This window comes from Thermobia domestica, chromosome 2 (genome assembly GCF_964235325.1).
Source record: "Thermobia domestica chromosome 2, izTheDome1.hap1.1, whole genome shotgun sequence".
In the NCBI taxonomy this organism is placed as follows: domain Eukaryota; kingdom Metazoa; phylum Arthropoda; class Insecta; order Zygentoma; family Lepismatidae; genus Thermobia; species Thermobia domestica.
Genome location: NC_137455.1, coordinates 310,073,365 through 310,097,413, shown reverse-complemented (window position 1 = coordinate 310,097,413; position 24,049 = coordinate 310,073,365). Strand labels below are relative to the sequence as shown.

At 36.5% G+C, this 24,049-nt stretch overlaps 1 long non-coding RNA gene across 1 annotated transcript in view; it reads right to left on the bottom strand.

The window, feature by feature from the left end:
- The window catches only part of LOC145679833 (uncharacterized), a 113,702-nt gene that overhangs the window by 65,945 nt on the left and 23,708 nt on the right, over window positions 1-24,049 (bottom strand). Inside the window, exon 2 of the long non-coding RNA XR_014130575.1 lies at window positions 2,505-2,733. This is a non-coding gene — a long non-coding RNA (uncharacterized LOC145679833). The remainder of the gene's footprint in view (window positions 1-2,504; window positions 2,734-24,049) is intronic.

Below are 24,049 nucleotides of genomic sequence, written 5' to 3'. Positions count from 1 at the left end.
AGTATATGCCTATATGAATTCCTACTGTTCACGTTCTAAACGAGCTAAGGTCATGCAAGACACATCGCCAGGGCCGATCTACGAAATTCGCCCGGGGTAAAGACGTGTCTCTGCCTCCCTTCCTCCCAATTATGCATCGAAATGGTGTCCCTACATACTCTCAACCAGCTGAATCCCTGGGCAAATGCCCCGAATTGACCCCCCTAGATCGGGCCCTGCATCTAACTTAATGTAGGATTCTAACTACTACTATGTTGCAGAACGCTCCAATCTGAAATCGAACATGTTCACCAGCAACGAGCCTGCGGACCACTTGGTCATCCAAGGGCATGGATCATTTCAGCTTATGTGCTGTGTTTTGGTGCTATTCTGACATTTTCCTTTGACAAAAATGAATGGACACTGTGTTTCGTCCCTTATTTTTGTACTTCAGTGATTATATGGTGGTATCATATTTTGGTTTTAACTAGTTCGAATCGTGTACTATATGTTCTCTTCTACATCCAGGATTCATGTAGGAAATCATATAGGCATATCTTCAAACGTTGGCAACACTGTACATTAAGACTTCACAGGTATGGTTTTACTCATAATTAGATTTTTTAGATGTTATAATTTGTGTTCCGTGACATTTAACAAAACTTCATTTTGTGCTCAGTTGGCAATACTGCATTACATATGATGTTGTTGAGCATGGTTATGGGTATAATGTTTGCTTCCTATACTGTTGTGTAAATGTCATTTTGATTACTTTAATCAATTTGAAGTTCTTACTATGTCAAGGGGGGTGCGGTGGCTCAGTGGTAGAGCGTTCACCTCTGGTGCTTGGGGTCCCGCGTTCGATCCCAGCCCCCGCCAAGTGAATTTTGTGGTGGACAAACACCGTGCTCGTGGGTTTTCTCGGGGTTCTCCCGTTTCCTCCCACTTTCTTCATTCCACCACTTTCACTCATATCTCATTATCACCGTCTCCTTTAGCCTAACCGGCATAACCGTGGGACGTAAAACTCAAAGATTTCATTTCATTTCTTACTATGTCAGTGTATCTTTTGCATTGCTATCTTCACATGACTATGGATTCTTCTTTCCTCTGTATCTCCTGTGTTTTTGGGTGTCGGCCCGTAAAACTTTGGGTTTCTGACTTTTCTTCACATTGATTGCACATTGTTTGATTGGGCAATGCTAGTATCAATATAAGATGTTTCCTTGTTAGGTGTGCAGTTTATAGTGTGTAAGAACTGGGCACTCAAATAGCACGATATGTCTTGAAAACATTCATTAGTTCATATAACATCATTTTGTAGATAGCATCTAGTTTATTTTTTACATTTTGATATTCTTTCTTGTCTTTAAATTATTATTATTATTATTATTATTATTATTATTATTATTATTATTATTATTATTATTATTATTATTATTATTATTATTATTATTATTATTATTATTATTATTAGCGGGAAGTTTTAACAGTATACATGTAACATGCAATGCAGCAAATTTTACGAAAGTTCAAGACTTGCCTTTAATTATAGGCACTTTGTCCTTATGTTCTTGCATAGCTATGTCAAGACAGTTCATGATTCTTGGCTTTGTATTTACATCTACAGGGTGTCCACAAAGTAATGGAACCGTTAGAGTAAAATATAGTTCGTAAACTATAACATAAAGACATGCGGCTTTTGCAGCGTGTTCTACAACTATCCAAGTTTTATTCATAATTACAACACTTCTGCTCGCGCTCAGTTAGTTGCCCTCAGGACGTCGAGACAATATTCAGTATCCATTCATACACGCTGCAGCGTATCAGCATCAATCTGTTGGATAACGTTGGCCATTCGAGCACGAAGTGTGGCAACATCTGGAACAGGGGTTTCGTAAACACGATCCTTGACGTATCCCCAAAGAAAAAATCCAAGGGGCGATATCAGGGGAGCTCGGTGGCCAGGAGATTGGTCCATTGTGGCCAATCCATCTCCCAGGGAAATGTCTATCCAAAAGGTCCCTCACATCTAGAGACCAATGAGGAGGCACTCCATCGTGCTGGAAGATTATATGTGACTGCAGTTTCAACCCTGAGGGAGTAGGTACTCATGAATCATGTAATAGTAAATAGGCCCTGTAACCGTGCCCTCAGCAAAGAAAAATGGACCAATTACCTGATCATGCATTAGAGCACACCAAACGTTTAGTTTTGGGCTAGTCGGTTAACATATCGACACATGGAACGTGGCTTCGTCTGAGAACATGACCAGTTGCAGGTGATGATTGTTTTCGTTAATTAAGGCCAGAATGCGAGCAGCAAAGTCAGCCCACTGATGAAGATTAGTTGGCTCAAAAGCTTGCATAATTTGCACTTTGTAGGGATGCAGCTGTAACCCTTGTGGAGGACCTTATGAATTGTTGATCTCGGGACATGCAATTCGCGTGAAGCACGACTGACCGATTTCTGAGAGCTGCGCTAAAATGCCGCTTGTACGTTGTCTATCACTTCTTGAGTCATACCTGGTCGTCCACTCCGAAGCAAGCCCATTATGCTACCTGTCTCTAAAAACTTCCCAGTCCATCTAACAGTAAGTATAGATTGTTTTGATGCCAGATTTCGTCCATCTTGTGGAATTGTCGCTTCTAGCGGAATTGTCGCTGCAGTTACTGGTGATTTACGAGACTCAGCGTACTACCATACACGTTGGAACTTCTTCTGTATTGTCATCATTGTTGCTCACAACATAATCTGCAAGTATACAAAAAGCATGTCATCCATTAATTACAATGATCAGAATAATAAGAACACTACTCAACTGTCAGAACTTAATAAAACTTTGAGAGTTGTAGAACACCTCTAAGCAGTAATATATAGCAGTTAGCGTATATAGAACAAGACTTACAGTTTTAAAAGTGAGATCTAAGCTACTGTAGTGTGTTCGATGCTCTCAAACCGGGAATCGAACCCTGAACCTCGTGTACCAAAGGCTCATACACTAGCCATTAGACCAGCAAGGAAGCAAGATATTTCATGAAGTCAACACAAATCAAGCAAAACAGCAGGATTATCTGAATCTCAAGGGTGTCAAATGGGGGGCAAGAGGGGGCAGTTGCCCCACTTTTTTGAAGTGAACTCTTAATTTATATAGTTTCATTTGGAAACGTAAAGTTTTTGTATGTATTAGTGGCTCATAGAAAAAAAGGTGCCATATAACATTTGACATTGCATGAGTACGTATTCGTTATTTGGTTATTTGCCGCCACCCTTCGAATCACACGGGGCAGCGGTGGCTCAGTGGTAGAGCGTTCAACTCTGGCGCTTGGGGTCCCGGGTTCGATCCCAGCCCCCGTCAAGTGAGCTTTGTGGTGGACAAACACCGTGTGCGTGGGTTTTCTCGGGGTTCTCCCGCTTCCTCCCACTTTCTTCATTCCACCATTTCATTCATCACTCATCATCACCGTCTCCTTTAGCATAACCGTGGGACGTAAAACTCAAATATTTCATTTTTTCCTCCTCGAATCACACAGAAGCAATGAGAACAGTTAAAAAATGCATGTGCTTTTCAGTGCAACTCAAATCCAGGATAAACCCCGCCTTGTAATATGTAATATAAAAATTCTGAATTTTGTTAGACAATTTAGTTTCCTGGCATATTAAATATCCAATAATATTGTTTCTGTCTGAAAATAATAATAATAATAATAATAATTATTATTATTATTATTATTATTATTATTATTATTATTATTATTATTATTATTATTATTATTATTATTATTATTATTATTATTATTATTGATAAATCAAATGCTTGCTGCTGCAGTCAAATTAGCAAACAGTAAGGAACAAATTAGTAACAAGCTGAAAATTGATACAGATGTTGGAAATGATGTTCTAAGCAACATACTAAAAGTCCCCTGAAATCCCAGGAGACCTTCGCCGCCATATTGGAAAAAGGCCGCTGGAAGTGTCAAATGAACAATACCCCCCCCAAAAAAATTGTAATATCTTCGTTATAGTTGAACATAAAGAGATAAACTTAGTGTCATTTTATAGATCATAGATAACACAATATTTTTTTAGAGAGAAACAATTTTTCATGAAATACATACTTTTAGAAATATTTAGCTCTAAATTCTAAAATTCCGAAAACTACCGTCAAACTGATTTAAAATTGTATTAAACTTACAAGGGACATGTTTCGGTTCGAACGCGAGGATCGACATAAATCTTGGAAGACATATACAAGACAAAGTACTGACCACTGTAGGGGGAGTCATTCCCGTGTAAAATTCGTTTTCCTCGCGACAGCGCCACCTATCCTTCGAAACACTAGCAGTTAGATTCCGCGTTCTAGGCGCTGAGTGAAGATCAGTCAGGTGCGTCAGTGTGTGGTAGTAAGCTTCAATTAGTGTTAGGTGTGGTAGTCAATGTGAAAAAATGGGACGGTTCTGTTGGCATTAACCGCCTTTGTGTAGTTGAACTGTTAAAAGGCAAACTAAGGCGCAAATTTAGTAAAGTCAGTTGGAGTGAAAGATGAGTCATTTGCGCGACATTTTTGTGCAATGTAATTATCAGTGAGTACGAAAATGAATTAGAAATGATACACACATCGACACTCTACAGATACAGTGAAACCTGTCTATGTTGGCCACCATAGGTTCCATCGAAAAGTGGCCAACTTAGACAGGTGGCCAACTTACAGAAAATAAGTGTGATTTGTGTATTTTTAGAATAGGATTTCTAGTATTACTTGATTGTAAAATTTTAATAAGCAGTGGCACGACAGCTACTTATAAATAATGTATATAGAGTAATCATAAAAATATACAGTACTAGAAAATATTACTATAGTATGCAAGAGCGCCGATTTCTCTGTAAATTTGGGAGGGGGGCATTCAGATGCAGAAGGTACTGATATATATATATATGAAGATTTTAGGACAAATTGCATTCAAATTATACCAAATATTGTATACTCATAAATAAAATAGGGGCCACATGAGCTTTGGGGGGAAAAGGTCCAGGCCCCCTCGGTTTCCCAGGATCGGCGCTCTTGATAGTAGTTTAATATATATGCATACCTTTCTCTTCCTGAAAACTAGTCTGGTGCATTGGATTATTCTGATTGAAAACACAATAACACAAACAACCATGAAATAGAAGTGTATGTACGCAGTTTATTAAAATTGATATTATAGCACACTGAGTTATTCAGATTGAAAACAAGAAAAGCTAAGTTATAAATTGAGAAATTCATATGCAATTTATATGACTTCTTTTCAGTTGTTACTGAATGGTGGTTCATTCTAGACATATTTGCTGTATTCTTTTTGGCAGATATGCACATTCTAATATTGTAGTTAACTACCTCTTGTTAATGAACTAATAGAAGAGTTTCCCTCGGAGCAAAAGATGTTTTGCGAAAATCTTGAGGGAATTCATATCTCAAAACCTCCGCTACCTTTTGACACCCAGTCAGGTGCCAATAAATGACAATTGAGCTCTAACCTTGAGAATTTTCCGGAATTACTAAAGTTTCCCACTGATGAAAGGAGCCGATATAGCTAATGGTTTTACCAAAACAGAGAGGGTAAACAAGTAGGTACGACCATTTCCTGAATTCCTGTACGTGCTTTTTCTTAGTCACATCTTCCTTCACCACCCTTTTATGAGGGTAGTGTTCTGGCCATTGACCTCCAAGAACAAATCGTGCGAATCTATGCTTCTTTCTGTCCAGTCACAAATACAGAACATCTGCCTCTCATATGGGAATTCGAAAGAGTTAAGAAAAATAACAAAATTGTATTTTTCGTGGCCAAGATACGCAGGTAAATTTGTCATTATCATCATAGGGTAAACATTGCTTCAGTGTGGCCAACTTCCAAGATAGACAGGTGGCCAACTTATAGAGTAGTAAGTAACGAATGTCTTATGGGAAAATGCAGGTTCAACACGAACTAGGCCAAGATAAGCAGGTGGCCAACTTAGAGAGGTGGCCAAGTTGACAGGTTTCACTGTATTATGAATCGTTCCTGAAATAATTCCTGCTTGTTTCTAAAGATTTTCAATGAAAATCGGCGACACTTTGAACTCCGATAAGCCACCTTCTTTTGCCGCTTGGAAAGCCCAGCACTGTAAATGCCAATAATTTACTGATACTTCATGCTCTCTGATGACTTCACATTTCACTGTTTGGTTTCATTTTCCGAAGCCCTTTGAATGAAGCAAAGTTCGTAGACAGCGCGTATCCATAATCCGAAATAAGTTTGCAGTTACTTAACGAAATAAGTTTCTTATGTCGTTCCAGAAGCTTCCTATACGAGTTATATCCTCCTTCATGATAATCTTTGTAGATACTCCTGACTTCCTCTTCCGTAAACTGAAAAAATAAAATAAAATTTAAAAAAATAAAATCTTACTTTTCAGTTTATGTCTGGAGATACGTCGTATTCGCTTTGACTACTGTCTTGTTCCCGCTCTGGAATATTGTCTTGTTCCCGTTCTGAACTGTTATCATTGATGTCTTCCTGTGCCGTACCATTTTCTTAATAATATCTGTAGAGTGTCGATTTGTGTATCATTTCTAATTCATTTTCGTACTCACTGATAATTACATTGCACAAAAATGTCCTAAATTACTCATCTTTCACTCCAACTGACGTCTGATCCTTAAATTTGCGCCTTAGTTTGCTTTTTTCAGAGATCAACTACAGCAAAGAAGTTAATGCTAACAGCCCACCCCACATTTCCACACTGACTACCACACCTAACACTAATTGGAGCTTACTACCACACACTGACGCACCTGACTGATCTTCACTCAGCGCCTAGAACGCGGAATCTAACTGCTAGTGTTTCCAAGGATAGGTGGCGCTGTCGGCGGAAAACGAATTTTACACGGGAATGACTCCCCCTGCAGTGGTCAGTACTTAGTCCTGTATATGTCTACCAAGTTTTATATTGATCCTCGCGTTCGAACCGAAACATGTCTCTTGTTAGGAAGTAATTATTAACAAGTTAAAATTTGACATAGATGTTGATAAAGATTATTTAAATGTAATACTAAGTCCCACAACTTCTTCGTTCGCCATATTGGAAAATGTACAAATGTCCGAACTAATTGAAAGGTAATACGTATTTTGTTAAGTGAAATATAATATCTGGACTGGGCTAAATATTTGAGAAACTGTAAATGCAGTCGATTCGAAGTCAATTGGGATCAATGGAGGTGCGAGGGAAAACATTATGACGTGTTTAAGGTTGTCCTCCCCCATGTTGCTGACCACCATCTTGGAATCAACTTGGTTATTTTAAATGGCAATATGCTTATTTGACATGTTAAACAACACTTTCGTTCGAAGAGAAACCCAACGGTAAGGTTATTTTTCCAAACCCTATAACAGTTTTGAAGTTGTGAATAGATTTAGGATATGTTATATGTGAAATGCTGTGAAATATACTGTGCGAAGTTTCGAATTGAATGATAAAGTAAAAAAACAAGTTTTGTAACATCTCACATTATATATTCTTTAATAACCAGGAAAAGAGAGAGCTAACACACAGGAGACAATTACAATCGCATGACATGTTCAGCATGCCCACCGTTCTGTTCTATGCATATCCTTAACGGTGAGATCCAGTGCTTGTGAAATCTGCGAAGCATACACGGTGTAGTTGGTGATATTTGCTCACAGACAGTAATGATTCTCTTTTCAGGTAGGTGCTATATTGTGGATAGTTTCATGGCCAGTAAATGGAACAGTTAAAGGTTATGTTGTTAAATTTTCTGAGTATCTGGAGAAGCATTTAGGCACCCAAGAGTTTGTCTCATATTTGGCCGATATGTCAAAGGCAGCATTAAAAGTATGACGAGGTCCAAAAGAGCATCAGAAAGTGAGTCCAGAAAGTATCGCCTCAATTTGATGGCACAACTCCCACCACATGTTGTTTTGCAAGTGTACGAAAATAAAGTTCAACTTATAGACATAATATGCAAATATGTAGCACAATGGCAGTTTTCTGAGAAGAACTTGCAAACACTCACCATAATTGCTCAATATGCAGTGCCTCTTGAAATTAAGAATAGTGTTGTGATGGAACGAATTGACCTCCGAACAGAACATGAATAAGCTGATGTACTAATTGTTCAGTGTGCTGTAAAGAGAGTACTTGATTGTAACTACAAAAATTTAAAAGTGATTTGTGATGATACAGATGTATTTCATTTACTACTTCACTTTTATAATCTTTATAATTTGAAAGCAAATGTTGTTATGGAAACAACAAGACCAAACAGGATGGTAATAGACATAGGAGTAACAGTTATGAAACATAAGGACATAGTTCACCAACTGTTAGCAGCTCACTCTCTCTCAGGATGTGATAGTGTAGAAAATCCTTACGGAATTGGTAAGGGTAAAATAGTCAAGAAGGCAAAGAGTTACTTCTTTTAGGACTTCTAGATGTTAATATGGATTATATTATCATTGAGGCAACACGGTTTATAGGATCATGCTATATAAAAGAAACTTTTGATACAATGACTGTAAGGTTTCACATTTGGAGTGCTGTTACTGAAAAGCATAAAGCAGTACTTGCTCCACCTCTTAAAACATTGCCACCAACAACTGAAGCCTTTACAGAACATATGAAACGAGCACACCTTCAACGTGCAATATGGATATCTGCAATGGAACCAACTGGTTCTGCTCTGGGTCCTTTAAAATATGGATGGTGTTATGATAGTTCAACAAAGGCTCCCGTAGCAGCAAAGTTGACTGCAGGAACAGAAGTTGCCCTGCTACAAGTTCTACAAATGATTAAGTGCGGGTGTGGAAAACACCCTGTGTGCTCATACAAGTGTAACTGCGCTTCTTCTAACCTAAGTTGTACTGTTTTCTGTGGCTGTCTTCGTGAAGCAAACTATCAAAATCCTGCAACGCGGCTCAAGAACTTAGCTGAAAAACCAGACCAATATTTCACCGACGAAGATATTCCCGATGACGAAGACACTGTCTATGAATGACTAAATACCCAATACGAAAGCAACCAGCTTATCAGTTTGCGAAATTTCAACACGTCTGGAGCAGTGTTGACTGGTAAATAACTTATTTTATAAATATAATTTTATAAAGATTAATTTTCTTATCTTTTTTTTTTTTTTTTTACTCAGAATCTAATATAGTGGAATATTACTGTATGAAGAAGTTTCTGTATTTCTTCAAAAACAAGTTAACAATGAAAGCAGATTTTCATTATAATGTAACGTAAATATTAACAAAATAGCACTAAATCGCCAGTAATTCTACAAATAGGTTTCATAGTGATAATAATATTGAATGTAATTTAAGGACTCCATCATCAATGAGAATGCACTATCTTTTTTTATAAATTAACTTTTCTTCAACTTTCTTCCTATTTAAGATAAGATTAGGAAGTAGCAGTGTTGCTAACTGTTACTCACTCTAACTGACGATAGCTACTCCATAGGCTAAATAAACTTAACTGACGAAAAATCGATATTTTTTTTTTGAAAAGGATAGAGCTTTCTTATTGATAAAGTAGCTCTTAATTTATACTCAAAATTAATATGTTCAATTTATAGGTAATAATTAGTAAGTGAAGGTTACTTAAAAAGGGCAGAGCAGCCGCAAAACTTAACTGGACTGAGTGGTATTCTACATATTTTGATTTTTGTCAGAAATAAGTCAAATGTAATAGACAATTTTGAAAATAGTTTATTTAGCATGTAATGTACCTTCGATTATGCTTCAACTTTACAAAACTCGGTTTTCAAGATTTTAAGTTGGAAACACTGTTTACTTCTTATATCAGGATGATGATAATGTGGTATAAAACTTTATTTAGTCAACCTTAACTTACGTGCAAAAAATCAATGCAATTGCCTGAGTAATAAGTGAATTACGATATCAGGTATGAATTTTTCATAAAAATGATGCGGAGGTCGCCATATTGAAAAAGGTGGCGTATTCAAAATGCACAACAATGCCGCACGCAAGGTATGGCCCAAATTTGGCCAATTTCTACTAGACTAATAGGTAAAGCCAATTTCCTTAAAATCTTACTGCACATTTTGTTACCACCCTATTCTGTATAGTATAAAGCAATTAGAGGTAGTTTGCGTAACTATTCCGATTTTTAAAATGCCTTGTTAGCTAATTTCGAGAATGACTTTATGTTAGCAGACAGTGATGTACAGATAAGGAATCGACGTTTTGATCCAAAAGTCGATAAAAGTCTTACAGATTTTGTAATCGCAGCGTACAATGACTTGAAACAAACCAATCCTTACCAGCAAGAGTCACGTATTATAGCATCAGTAAGAATATTACTACCGTTTAAGCTTCAGCAAGTATTGATCTCGACACTATGTATGAATTTCAGTCATTTAGTAATGATTGTTCAAAATTATAAAAGTCATATAACATTGCAAAGTAATAGTAATAGAAATCAAGCTAACTATATTCTTGTTCGAAATATCCATGTTAGAGAGGATTGTAATCATAGTACAAGAGGTGATGTTAGATTTACTCGTAACGACAATACGACAGAATCTAACTTCAGAAGAAATAGAAATAATAATAGTACCGTTTCTAGAAATAATGTAAATAATCGAGCTAATTTCTCACGAAATCCCAGATTTTGTAATAATTACCTAGGTGGCAGAAATTTTCGAAATAAAAACCAAAGAATTAGTGAAGTAAATAACATATAGGACAGTAGTCAAGATTGTGTCATTCAATGCAACCTAATCGAATCTTTTGGTAATGTAACTTGAGCTAAAGTTATGGCGTCCGACAAAACATATTCAATTAGATTTTGATTTGTTTCACTTTGAATATTGTTATGATTTCATTCATAATTCGTACTTTGTTTGAATTCTAAACAGTTATTAATTTGGTTTAGAAACTCCATACCTCAGTTTTTGAAATTAATAGTGAGGAATGCATGAAAATTAAGCATAATTTTCAATTTATGTATGACTATATTAGAATATATTTATGTATGTTATAATTTCTTTGTAATTAGTACTTCTGAATTCTATACAATTACATCTAATCAAATTTATATTAAATATGCCCGAATAAATGAAACATGTTATATTGTATCCTAACTTACATCAACTTTGCTGTTAACGAGTATAAATGGCATCGAATTAAATAATCTATTTAGGACCTAAAAATAACCAACACAGTACCACATTTTGAATATCTCCGTATCGTCGGTAATTTTATAGACTTAAAATAAAATTGATTATGGAATAAATATAAAAATGATATTGAGATAAAATGAAAATAATGTTATTTTATGAATTGTAATTTTATATATATGAGGGTTATTCAAAATCTAGGTTAACTATTGTATACGAAATGTCTAAGGTGCAGGATTCTTTCTTTAATTGTGATCAATGTAAAGAAGTCCCATTAATTCAGGAGCAATTATACAACGATAATGTATATTTCTTATGTACTTTTATTTACCAGCAAAAGGAGCTATTTAAAAGGCACAAGCTATCAAGAAGAAGAAGAAGAAGAAATTACATAAAGAAATAATTTAGATATTTTGTATTATATTAAGATTTTGCTTGTTGCCGTTGCTATGACGATTTGTTTACCTGTTTTAATGTCGTTGCTATAGTAACTAAAAAAATATAGATGTAAGGAGGAACCATCTAGTGTAATCTTAATGTACAATATTTTAAGGTGTCGGACAAGATATAAGTTGAAGGATAATAATATATATTTGAAGTGCATTACTGTGTTGAGTTATTCCAGATAATCTTGTGTATTACATAAACATTTAGAATCAGAGCATATGTAACATAGCTTACGACAGAATTAACGTTACACATTCAGTGTCAATTTCAATCGCGATTGAGTTAAATTTGGACTCGCGCGAGTAGAGGTCTACTCGGTTTTGCAAACTACAGCGTCAAGGCTGAAAAAGCAGAGAACAGCTTTGTTCCCTTCAGTGAAAGACGTTATGAGTAAATGCGATAATGGGTATTTGGTTAAAATATTGGAGAACGATATGAACTCTTTCGACACTGTCTGCAATGAATACATTGAGAAGTGGATGTCATAATATATTGAAATACTTGTGTTTGACTGGTTAATGCTAGAAAAGAGGCCATATTGGAAAGAAGTAAAGAAAGGTGTGTTGTTTCTAAAGACATAAATTGTTGTGGATGACTCGGTGCTATTTGATGAAATAAGGGCTTTGAAATTGTACGTAGAAAACTAGAGAGTTACACTAAAAACTTTTAGTGTTTCTGAGAGGTGTGTTAATTGCATGAACAATTGTTCTGCTAATGACTGCACAGAACTGTTAAGAATAGTCCAATAATCCTGCTCACAACGCAGTTGTTGAAAGAATATTTTTCTTGCTAAACGTCCAGTGAACAGACAACAGAAACCGGATGAACGTAGAAAGTGCTAAATTATTACTACTGGCTTTGTATATACAATATAGAACCGTATCGTGCATATTATTTTATGATGAGATTTTATGCAATCGAGATTTTTTTAAAGAAAGTTAAAGGGAGTGAAAAATATGTATAAAAAATGTGTATTTCATGTATTGTGAAACCATAGTAATTTTGTATGTTAATACAATTTTAAGTAACGATCATTAAAAGTGATTAGAAATTTTATAAAAGATGGACCAAGACTCCTACTACCTTTCTTATGATAAAAATTTATAAACTATTTTGTTTCTTAGAGAGAAAACCGTATGAATAATACCTGCTACATATCGCTTTAAAAAAACATGACTTACAGATATCTTATTGTAGTACAAACTATACAATTCGAGACGCACATTTCTTGAACTTAATAAAACACTAAAGGCAAAACTAAATTTGCTTTACTTTAGTTTCTTTAGAAAAGTACATTGGAAGTGTCACTTAACAAAGAAATCACTTTAAAAAAGTCCTAAGTATCTCAAGCCCAGGGGGCGATCGGGGCAATCGCACCCCCCAGAAGAGGAAACTTTATTATTTTATATATAAATAAAACCCATCCCAGAGTTTGGAGCTCTTAAAAGTAGCTCTAAGTAGCAATATTACAAACCACCGTCCCCCCCCCCCCAGAAGTCCGTCCTTGATCCGTCCCTGCTCAGGTCAGTATATGTAATACACAAGTTCACATCAATACTTACGGTTTAGAATCCTCCGCTTTTCTCATTTTAAAATATGGTAACCCTATGCATAAGGACCATAATATTTAGGATAATTAGAATATTTAGAATATTTAGAATAATCACGTCGTTTCTTTCTTTTCTTCTGTTTGTTCTGTATTACATTACAGCTACCAGAAGTTTTCTTTAAGTAATATGTTGTATATACACTCTCTGCTTGCTTTATCCCTTGGTTATATAGTACTACTTTGCACTACAGCATCACGTTCACAACCGGAATGCTGTTGTTACAGGTTACTCTCTGTGTAACAAAGAAGAGCAGCAGAGCGGAGGAATTGCGGTCTCCCGACGTTCAAACAAGAATTTCAATACGGAGTGTTGAACCGTTTCTGACTAATTTCCCTTGATGTGGGGCTTTAAATGAAATCAAAGAATGACCTATATTTATTTTTCAATTAAATATAGTAGAATATGATAGGATTCACTCTCTAATAAATTGTCTGGATTTCTTATTGTCTCAACTTCTTATAATAAAAACAATCTAAGGGGATAAAAAGTAAAGCTTTCCAAGGTCTAACCGAGGGGAGTAGGGATATTTTTAGCCTTCCAAACTATGTTATGTATAAATAAGGTCGGAAGTCTTATAGCACGGCTTTGTCCATCCGTCTATCCAGTGTTTTATCCAATCCCCTCGGTTTTCGGGGAGAATCTGAAGTTCTAGAGGGGAGCCCATTTAAAATGTGGAAAGTAACCATGTATCGTGGTAGACATAAGTCTTTGACCAGGTAACGGCGACTGCTTTGAAACAAATGCAGAATATGAAAATTAAGTCTGTCACATCTGTAGTTTCGTGTGGAGAAGAAACAAACTTCTAAACCAAAGGTTTAAGCCAACTCAAAGTATTAATACAAACTATGCCGAAGATTATTGACTTATATCATGATAAAAGAAATACAAAAGACGTTTTGAAATGAAGAAAAGTAACATACAACTTTCCAAGCGGAGGCAAAGAAACCTAACGTAACCTCACTAAAGACAAATCATTAACCGCGCAGTGATCGTGGTTCAGTGTTCAAGGCGCTCGACCAGTAACCTGGAATTCCTTGGATCGAATCTCATCGGCGAAGAATTTTTCATTCTTTAGAATTTTTGGTGCCGATGACATATGTTTTATTATTTTCAGAAATTTGAATGCTTGGATGTTTCAATACTTGAACTATCAAATCTTTAGAAATAATAATAGGAATAATAATAAACTAATAATAATTATTATTATTATCTCGTAGAAGATTAAAAGCTACGAGGTAATTATCGCTCAGGTCATACCATTACAAGCAGAAACGTGACACTTGGCAAGAATATTTCGGTTTTATTTAATATTGTCCACGAGAAGAGGAATTTCTCATCTTCTATCTAAAACAAATAAAATCGGGATGAGAATTAACATTTTACATTCGAGACGGGACAAGGCTAACTCAAATTATCACTTCGCTTTGGAAATGAAAATCGAGACAAGACTAACGCAATGCGCTAGTAATTATAATTGCTTTTGGCGTGAGTTCAAACCCGGGCCAAGGAAACCTTTTTTATTTTTATAAAATAATAATACTCAAAAAAGAGATTTACGTGTGCAGTTTTGCTATACGATTCCACTGTATACGTAGTAGTAGTAGTAGTAGTAGTAGTAGCAGTAGTAGTAGTAGTAGTAGTAGTAATAGCAACAGTAACAGTTGTAGTAGTAGTAGGACGGATTAGAAACCCCGCAGGGCTCCTTTTGTTCCACCTTGACTGCCATGATATAAATTTAACCATAACTGCTTAAATTTTCTTCTTTAATTCCAACAAAGTGAAAATTTTCTTCTATTACAAATATAATACACAATACATATACCAGAAGGTTTGAAGGGCCTGCAACCAGCCACAGAGGTTTGGAGGGACCATGAATATGTTATGGGGGACAAGTGATTAAAATTCTCTTACAATATCTAAATATATATTATATTGTTATTCTGTGTTGAAGTGTGGATGGGCCACAAAAAGTTTCGGGGGAACCAGGCCCCCTATCCCCCCTCTGGTAGCGGGCCTGGATTAGACAATCGCAAACTACACCCAATCAGAAATGTGTTTGTAGTTTATATGGCTAGGATCGAGTGTTAAAAGAAATATACTGTTCAGAAGATAATGTCTACAATGCTGTGAGCACAGTGGGTCGATGGGTAGTGGGTTGCAGTGCGTCATAGTGGGTGAGGGTCGCAGTGGGTCACATCCTGTTAACCCACGACCCATTTGACCCACTGACCCACCGACTTACTGCCCCACTCCAACTCTGGCACTTTTCAGAATATCCGTATATAGTTTGGAAAAGTTCCGAACCATATGTAATTCTTTCGTTTAAGGTTAAGGTATTATGAACCTGCTGTTTCACTTTTGAATAGATTTACGATTCCTTATTTTTTCTACATATTTTTTGTGAAAACTCTTTAATGAGCAATAGAAAATACAACTGTTTTTCGATTTGGATTGGTTTGGGTTAACAGCTTGAAAATATAATATTTACGTGTCGTTTAATGTCCAATGATCATGCCTGTTAGGTTGCGGAAGACTATGATTGAACCAAGTGAATTATGATGAACGAATTGGTGGAATAAAAAAGTGGGAGTGTCCCGAGAAAACCTACGAGCACAATTGTCCGTCTAAAGCTTACTTGCTTTGGGAACGAACCAGGTACCCCACCCATCAGATAGTTTAGTGGGCGGGTTTAGTAAAATATCGGTATCGTAAACTTCACAATTTGCTACATACACGAGTGTTTCCTGACTCTTACTTAAAAGACCAGTCTTAAGTTAGTGGCTTTAGCATTCGTTTCATGAGTTAGGGGTCCGCGGTTCTATTCCGTCCGAGGAGATTCACAAAAACTTTTAATTTACAATGTTTATATTTCTGATCTATAATAACATGGAAAATAGTCATTTTTCTCGTTCTTACAAGTTAGAGTTGAAACGAGTTCCTTCACAGGGGAAAAGCTAACAACATGACGTTACAGTCTACAATCTCGATTCCTACTGTCTGGAAACTTAGCGTGTTTCGCAAACAATTCATGAATAGAAAAGGTCATCCTTAAGACCTAGTATGAATCATAAATTTGTTTGAAACGTCATTGTGGATCTGTTTCTATGTTCTTCCTCTCTTACTAGAAGTAATAATAATAATATTTTAGTTCGCTATTTTCAATACATTTCATATATTCGTGCAACCAAAATTAGTAAATAGGAACTATTCCTTTTTATATTTCTATGTATATTTTGTTAAAATATCAATGTAACGTATACATAATACAATGTCTTTTACCCAAAGAAAGGGCGTTACTATGTATCGTGATGAACACAAACCCTACTTAGTTTCTGTTAAGGTATCCGAAGGTTCGATTTTCATATTGTCAAGTAGCTGGCACCTTCTTTTTCCTCCTCTTTTCCTTGCAAAATATCTCTTTTAAGGCAAATCATCCTTATAGAGAGACGCAAATCATCCGAAAATTAATTTTCATTTTTCTTAACTTCAGTACACTTATTTGCACTGGAATAGGACATATTATTGAGGTCCCAAACATTCAGTATTATTATTAATAATAATAATAATAATAATAATAATAATAATAATAATAATAATAATAATAATAATAATAATAATAATAATAATAATAATAATAATAATAATAATAATAATGGTATTAAAAGTTTTAAAGTTGCCCTAAAATTTGGCAAACCTTACTTAAAAGTAGGGATTTCGGGGAAAGAGTTCCGTACTTTCAAGACACACTTCTGTAACTACCCAAATTTAAACGAAAGCTTTCCACTAAAGTTTCATGTAGAAAGTATTCTACTGTAGTTTTAAGGAAAATAACTGTAATAGAAATAACTGCATATCATTGAACAGTAGTTCATATAATAAACTAACTTGTAGAATATGCAGATGTAATTATAAAAGTTTTGCTACAATAATATATACACAGACCATAATCCAGTGAGCTCAGAAATACAAAGTAGCAAAATAACGTATAAGATTCCGTCAACAGAGCAATTGTTACTTAAAGAGTGGCATAGGCCTACACTATTTCGAGAATCGAGATAAGACGAGAAATGTTTACGATACTTTTTGCCTCGTTTCGATTCTCATGTCCAAAGCGAGACGATAATTTGAGTTAGCCTTGTCCCGTCTCGAATGTAAAATGTTAATTCTCATCCCGATTTTATTTGTTTTGTTTTAGAATCGAGATGAGAAATTCCTCTTCTCATGGGCAACATGAAACAAAGCCGAATTATCTTTTGCCAAATGTCACGTTTCTGCTTGTAATGGTATGACCTGAGCGATAATAAGTTTCTAATTTTTAATCTTCTACGAGATAATTATTATTATTTGGTCTAGGAATTAATTCGTGCGGTTGGTACGCACACATTGAAGCTGTAGTACAAACACAAAATACATAAATACCTTAAGAAAAATATTGTCCATCGCTAGCCACCACTTTCGCCCATCTGTCAGGCAATGTACGGATTCCGTGGCGAAAGAAGTCCTCATCCTTGGAAGCGATCTTGTCAGAGACCCATGTTTCGATATCTTCTGAAGAAGTAAACCGCTGTCCAATCAAATCGTTGTTCATGCAATCGAACAAGTAGTAGTCCGAAGGAGCAACGTCTGGTGAATACGGCGGGTGGGGTAAAACTTCCCATCCGACATTTTCTAAATAGGTTTTGACCGGTTTTACGACATGTGGGCGAGCGTTATCATGTTGAACAATAAGTTTATCATGTCTGTTCTCCCATTCTGGTCGTGTTCTGGCCAGAGCTTGCTTCAAACGCATTAATTGTCGTCGATAACGTTCTCCATTCATAGTTTCACCCGGTTGCAGCAGCTCATAGTACACCACACCTTTCATATCCCACCATATGCACAGCATAACCTTTGCACAGTGAATATCTCGTTTTGGTTGTGATGGACCTGGTTCACTTGGTTTCACCCAGGCCTTTTTTCGTTTAGGGTTCTCGTAATGGATCCACTTCTCATCACCCGTAATAATTCGATGCAGAAACCCCTTTCTGCTCTGTCGTTGAAGCAGCAATTCTCAAATGGTTTTTCGTCTTTCAACGTCTCTGTCTTTCAATTCATGTGGAACCCAATGTGACATCTTTTGAATCATTCCCATGGCTTTCAAGCGTTTGGAGACTGTTGTTTGATCAACGCCTAATGCTGCTGCAAGTTGTTCCTGCGTTTGACACGAATCCTGCTCGAGCAATGCTGTCAATTCTTCGTCTTGAAATTTTTTTTGGCTGTCCAGCTCGCTCTTGGTCTGCCAAGCCGAAATCACCACTTCTAAACCGTGCAAACCACTTCTGACACGTTCGCTCAGCTAGAGCATGGTCACCATACACTTCCACCAAACTACGATGACTTTCAGTCGCACTTTTCTGCATGTTAAAGTAATGCAGCAGGACACCCCGCAAAAACACTTTATCAGGCACAAATTGCGCCATGTTCACTTAACTACAAACTGGTGTTGTTGGCGCTTTAATCCACTGCCCTATACTACGAACGATACGCGATGACAGGGGTTTGCAACACATGTGTGGATACACGGAACTGTGGGACGTTCCGTTCGTTGCGCCATCTCTTGTCCAACCGCACGAATTAATTCCTAGACCAAATATTATTCCTTAAGATTTGATAGTTCAAGTATTGAAACATCCGAGTATTCAAATATCTGGATATAATAAAACGTGTGTTATCGCCGATCATTCGCCATCAAAATTCCTATAGTAAAAAATTGCCCGGCGTGGATTCGATGCAAGAACCTCCAGATTACTGGCCTAGCGCCTTTACCACTGAACCACGATCACTACGCGGTAAATGATTCGTGTTTAGTATGATTACGTTAGGTTTCTTTGCCTCCGCTTGGAAAGTTGTATGTTATTTTTCTTCATTTCAAAAAGTCTTTCGTATTTCATTTATGATAAGTTAATAATCTTCGGCATAGCTTATACTAATAACATTAGTTGTTCTTAAACCTTTGGTTCACAAGTTTGTTTCTTCTCAAAACGAAACTATAGATATAACAGATTTAATTATCATACTCTGCATTTGTTTCAAAGCAGTCGTCATTACCTGGTCAAAGACTTATGTCCGCCACGATACCTTATGCAACCCATACATTTATACACTATATGCAAAGAAACTCTCTGAATAATTTCAGAGAACTGTATCTTTGTTTCTTTACTGCTACAAATTAATTTTTAATTAGTCAAATATAAAGCTTCTCCATATACAAGAATTATTACTAACAATATTTTGATCAGGTAAAGATTCATTTTATTCAATGATTAAAATATTAATACTATTCTAAAAGGTTCTGACCTTTTCATGAACTAAGTATTTAAATACACATTTTTAATAGACCAACATATTTTACATTTTAATTTTTGGCAGAAGACAGTGCAATTCTTCTTAGTAATGCAGTACCTATACCAGATTTTGCAATATTTTTTTAAATTTTATATTAAGTTTTGTGGAGTTGTATATCAATATTTGCATTAATTATATTTACTACAGTTACTCTCATAGAAAAGGGATAAGTAAAACAAAACTTACGATCCAATAAATTTTCCTGAAGTCGATTTTCATTGCCTGAAGAATATAATCATCATCATCATAGGTATTCTGCCTTATTGGCAGGTCACTTGCCGCAGCAGAGAAGCTTCCATGCTCCACGATCCTCCGCTAACCTCTTTGTCTTCGCGTATGATCTTTCTGTTTTAATATCATCCATTAATTGTAGTCTCCTTCGCCCCCTCCCTCTCTTTCCCGCCACCATACCTTCTAGGACGTCCCTCATGATACAATCTCTTCTTAGGTAATGTCCCAACCAGTTTCTCTTCCTCTTCCTAATACTATCTAAAAGTGTTCTTTTCTCACCCACCATTTCTAACACACTCTCATTCGTTTTCCGCTCGACCCAACTAATTCTTTCCATTCTTCTCCACACCCACACTTCGAAGGGGTCCAGTCGATTTTCGTCACCTTTACGTAATGTCCACGTTTCCGCCCCATACAGTACAACACTCCACACGAAGCATTTTATGAGTCTTTTTCTCAACTCTTTATTCAAGGTCCCACAAAATAGACTTTTCTTCCTACTAAAGGCTTCTTTCGCCATTCCTATCCTTGCTTTTATTTCACGTTCGCACTCCATGTCACTACTAAGAATACTACCCAGTTATCCAAAACTATTCACTTGTTCTATTTTCTCCCCTCCTACTTTTATATTTGACACAGACCCCTTCGTTCCAATCACCATGGCTTTTGTCTTTCTAACATTTATTTTCATCCCATATTCTTCCAAGCCCTTTCTCATATTTTCTAACATTTTTCAGATTCTGCAAGAAGCGCCATATCATCTGCAAATCTTATGCATCTAATCATTCTACCTCCTACCGAAATACCATCATCATCATGTAAGCTCTTTTTCACTATATCTTCTAGATAGACATTAAATAGTGTTGGCGAGAGGCAGCATCCTTGTCGAACTCCCCTGCCAATTGCACTCTCTTCCGTCATTTCTTCCCCTATTCTACTTGTTGGTTCATGTATAAGTTTCTTATGAGTCTTCTATCTTTCCATTCCAACCCTATCTTCGTTAGAACTCCCAACAACAATTCCCAATTCACGCGGTCAAAAGTCAATCAATAAATACAATCAATTTCTAGATCAATAAATACAACATACACCTCTTTCCCTTTTTATATAAATCTTTCACCGATCGCCCTTAATAATCCAATTGCATCTCTTGTGCCCTTGCCTCTTCTGAACCCAAACTGCTCCTCTTCAACCTCTTTATTTGTTCTTTCATATAACCTTCTGTTCAGTATTCGGAGCAGAATTTTAGCTGAATGAGATATGAGACTAATAGTTCTATAGTTCTCACATCTCTTTGGGTTCGATTTCTTAGCCATCGGTATCATGATCGTTTTCAGAAAGTCTTTTGGCCATTCTCCTGTTTCATATATTTCATTGCATAGTCGCAACAATTCTTTCTTTCCCTTGTCTCCCATATTTTTAATGAATTCGATTGGTATGCTATCTATTCCGGTTGCCTTTCCATTCCTAATCTCGGATATAGCCTTTTCAAACTCATCCCGAAGAATACTAAATCCTTTATCATCCTCATCTACTTCATTTTCTACTTCAACATTTAGGCTACATGGTCTATCCCTACTCTCATATAAGTCTTCAATGTATTCTTTCCACCTTCCTATGACCTCATTTCTCTCGCTGACTACCTTCCCATTCTTATTTTCTACTGCCATCATAATACCCCCTTGTTTCCTCCGAAATCCCATAGATTTCACCTCCTTGTACATTTCCTCATATTTCCCAACTCTTTCTAATTCTTCTATGTCCTCGCATTTTCTTTTATAAAAATCTTCCCTCGCTCTGACTGTTTCTCTTTGTAATTCATTATTTAACTTTCTGTACATCTTTCTGCCCTCTTCTGTATCAACCTGTTTCCACGTCTTCCTTTCCCTCATTTTCTGCAACACCTGCTCTGTAACCCATGATTTCTTAGCAGTTTTGTGTTCGCGGTAACCTACTGCTTCTTCTGCAGCCTGCTGTAAGCAACGTTTAATATGTTCCCACCGTGCGTTACTACCTACGCTTATCCTTTCCTCATTTGAACATTTTTCTTAGAATTTTTCAACGAAAAGATTTCTTATTTCCTCGTTTTTCAACTTTTCAGTATTCAACACTTTGTTACCTACTTTTCTTCTGCCTACATTTTTCAGTTGAATATCTACTTCGGCCAGCACAAGATTATGATCAGAGAAAATATCAGCCCTGGGAAGGGTCTTCCCGTTCTTTAAGCTATTCCGATACCTGTTCTGAATCATAACATAGTCTATCTGATATCTTCCGCCGTCTATTGGTGATTTCCATGTATATCTTCTTCTCCTGTGCTGATTGAACCAAGTATTCCCAATTACTAGTGAATTCTGTCTACAGAAATTCACCAGTCCCTCTCCCTTTTCATTTCTTTCGCCTAAACCATATTTGCCTACGATCCTACCTTCCTGTTTTTCTCCCACAACTGCATTGAAATCTCCCATTAGAATTATGCATGCACCCTTCTTCTCCCTATCTATAATTTCTTCTATTTTTCATAATTTTCTTCTACTTCTTCAGATACATGCGACGTCGTCGGTGCATATGTCTGTATCACCACTAGATCCTTCGTTTTCCCTTTAAGTCTTAACATCATGACTCTATCATCAATAAATTCTACGTTTACTACCTTCTCCTTTAAGCGCTTTCCACGAATTATTCCTACGCCATTATGACCGCCCTTTTCATTACCTGAGTAAAACATTCTATATCCTTCGCTGTTCAATACCCCATTATCTTCCCATCTAACTTCACAAACGCCTACCAAATCTATTTTTTTTTTCATTTCTTCTTTAACATTTTCTAATTTTCCTCCCTGTAACATAGTACGTACGTTCCATGTCCCTATCCTAAACCTTTTGCTCTTCCCTGTCTTTCTTTCTCTGTCTGTCTTCCCTCCATTATTACTTTCTCGTTCAATAGTCCTTCCCAAGCCATCCCCCTCCCGGAGATCCGAATGGGGGGATATTTTACTTCCGGAACTACATTTTGACCTGCGAAAGACCGTTGTTCATATGTTCTCTTTTTGCTGCCAGCAAACTAGGGAAAATAGAGTGGTGGTTTCCCGTTGCCTTCCACCCCGCAGTATCCCAGCCGTTAAAGTCACTCTGACCACGCCTGGGACTAATGTCCAAGTTGCCGTACCAATCACTATGATTTCCGCCAACTTGGCTACTGGAGAACTGCTGCCTTCTCCCAGAACACTCTTCGTCTGGCTACTTCATTTAGACCAATTCGGTAGGGGTGGCCCCTCTGGTAGTGAACTACCACCGACACAGCTCTAAATTTCACTGTAGCATGCAATCCTCCCCACCCGACACATAAGTGTCTTCGTAAAGGTGGTGTTTATCGGGGAGGGAAGAATATAATTAATCGTCGTAAATATATATGCCACATCAGTCTGTTGTAGTTGTACTATTTTATAAAAACACTCAACTGGAGGAGCACTTTCCTTCAGACAGCGAAAACAAGGTGAAAATTCCGATCGTATTTGGAGAACTGTAGACATATCGACTATCACACTTGGAACAGGACTTGCTCTTATGTGTTCTAATTTTTAATTTGGCAACCACTCATCCGTCGTTTTTTAAAATTCGACGACTGTTATAGTACTCCTGTATGTTGCGTTTTCTAGCAAATGGGCGATAAACTTCGCTATTTGGTCCCTAAGATCCAACTATGCTGCAAGATTGATGAGAGGTTCATGCTTCGTTGTATGGGGAATCTCGTTCTTGAACATGAAATGTGCTACGTAGCTTTACAAAGTCACTCAACGTTTGAAAATTTGCTTTCTGTTTTTCAGATTGTGTGTAACAGAAGTACATTGTTCCATCATTCTTTTTGCCTCGCAATTGCTACTAAGAGCTTTTCTGAGTTCGCTTTATTCATGTTTTAAAAGTTTACTCTCTTATGGATTTTTACCTGTACTTTTATTTCAGTTTGCGAAACCTTTCGTTATGAAAGTACTATCAGAACCTTTTATGATATATACTACATATTGGACAAAGAGCGCTACCAGTGTCTAGTAGTAGAAGCACGTGTGAGTTTTTTTCTTCTTTAAACACGACATATTATCATCAACGCTTTAGTCGATAAATTTCGGATACTTCAAATGACTCTATTATAAAGAAATACAGGGTGCCCGGAATTGGACTGACGGTTTTTAAATATGGTCAGAGATACAGAAGAAAAAATA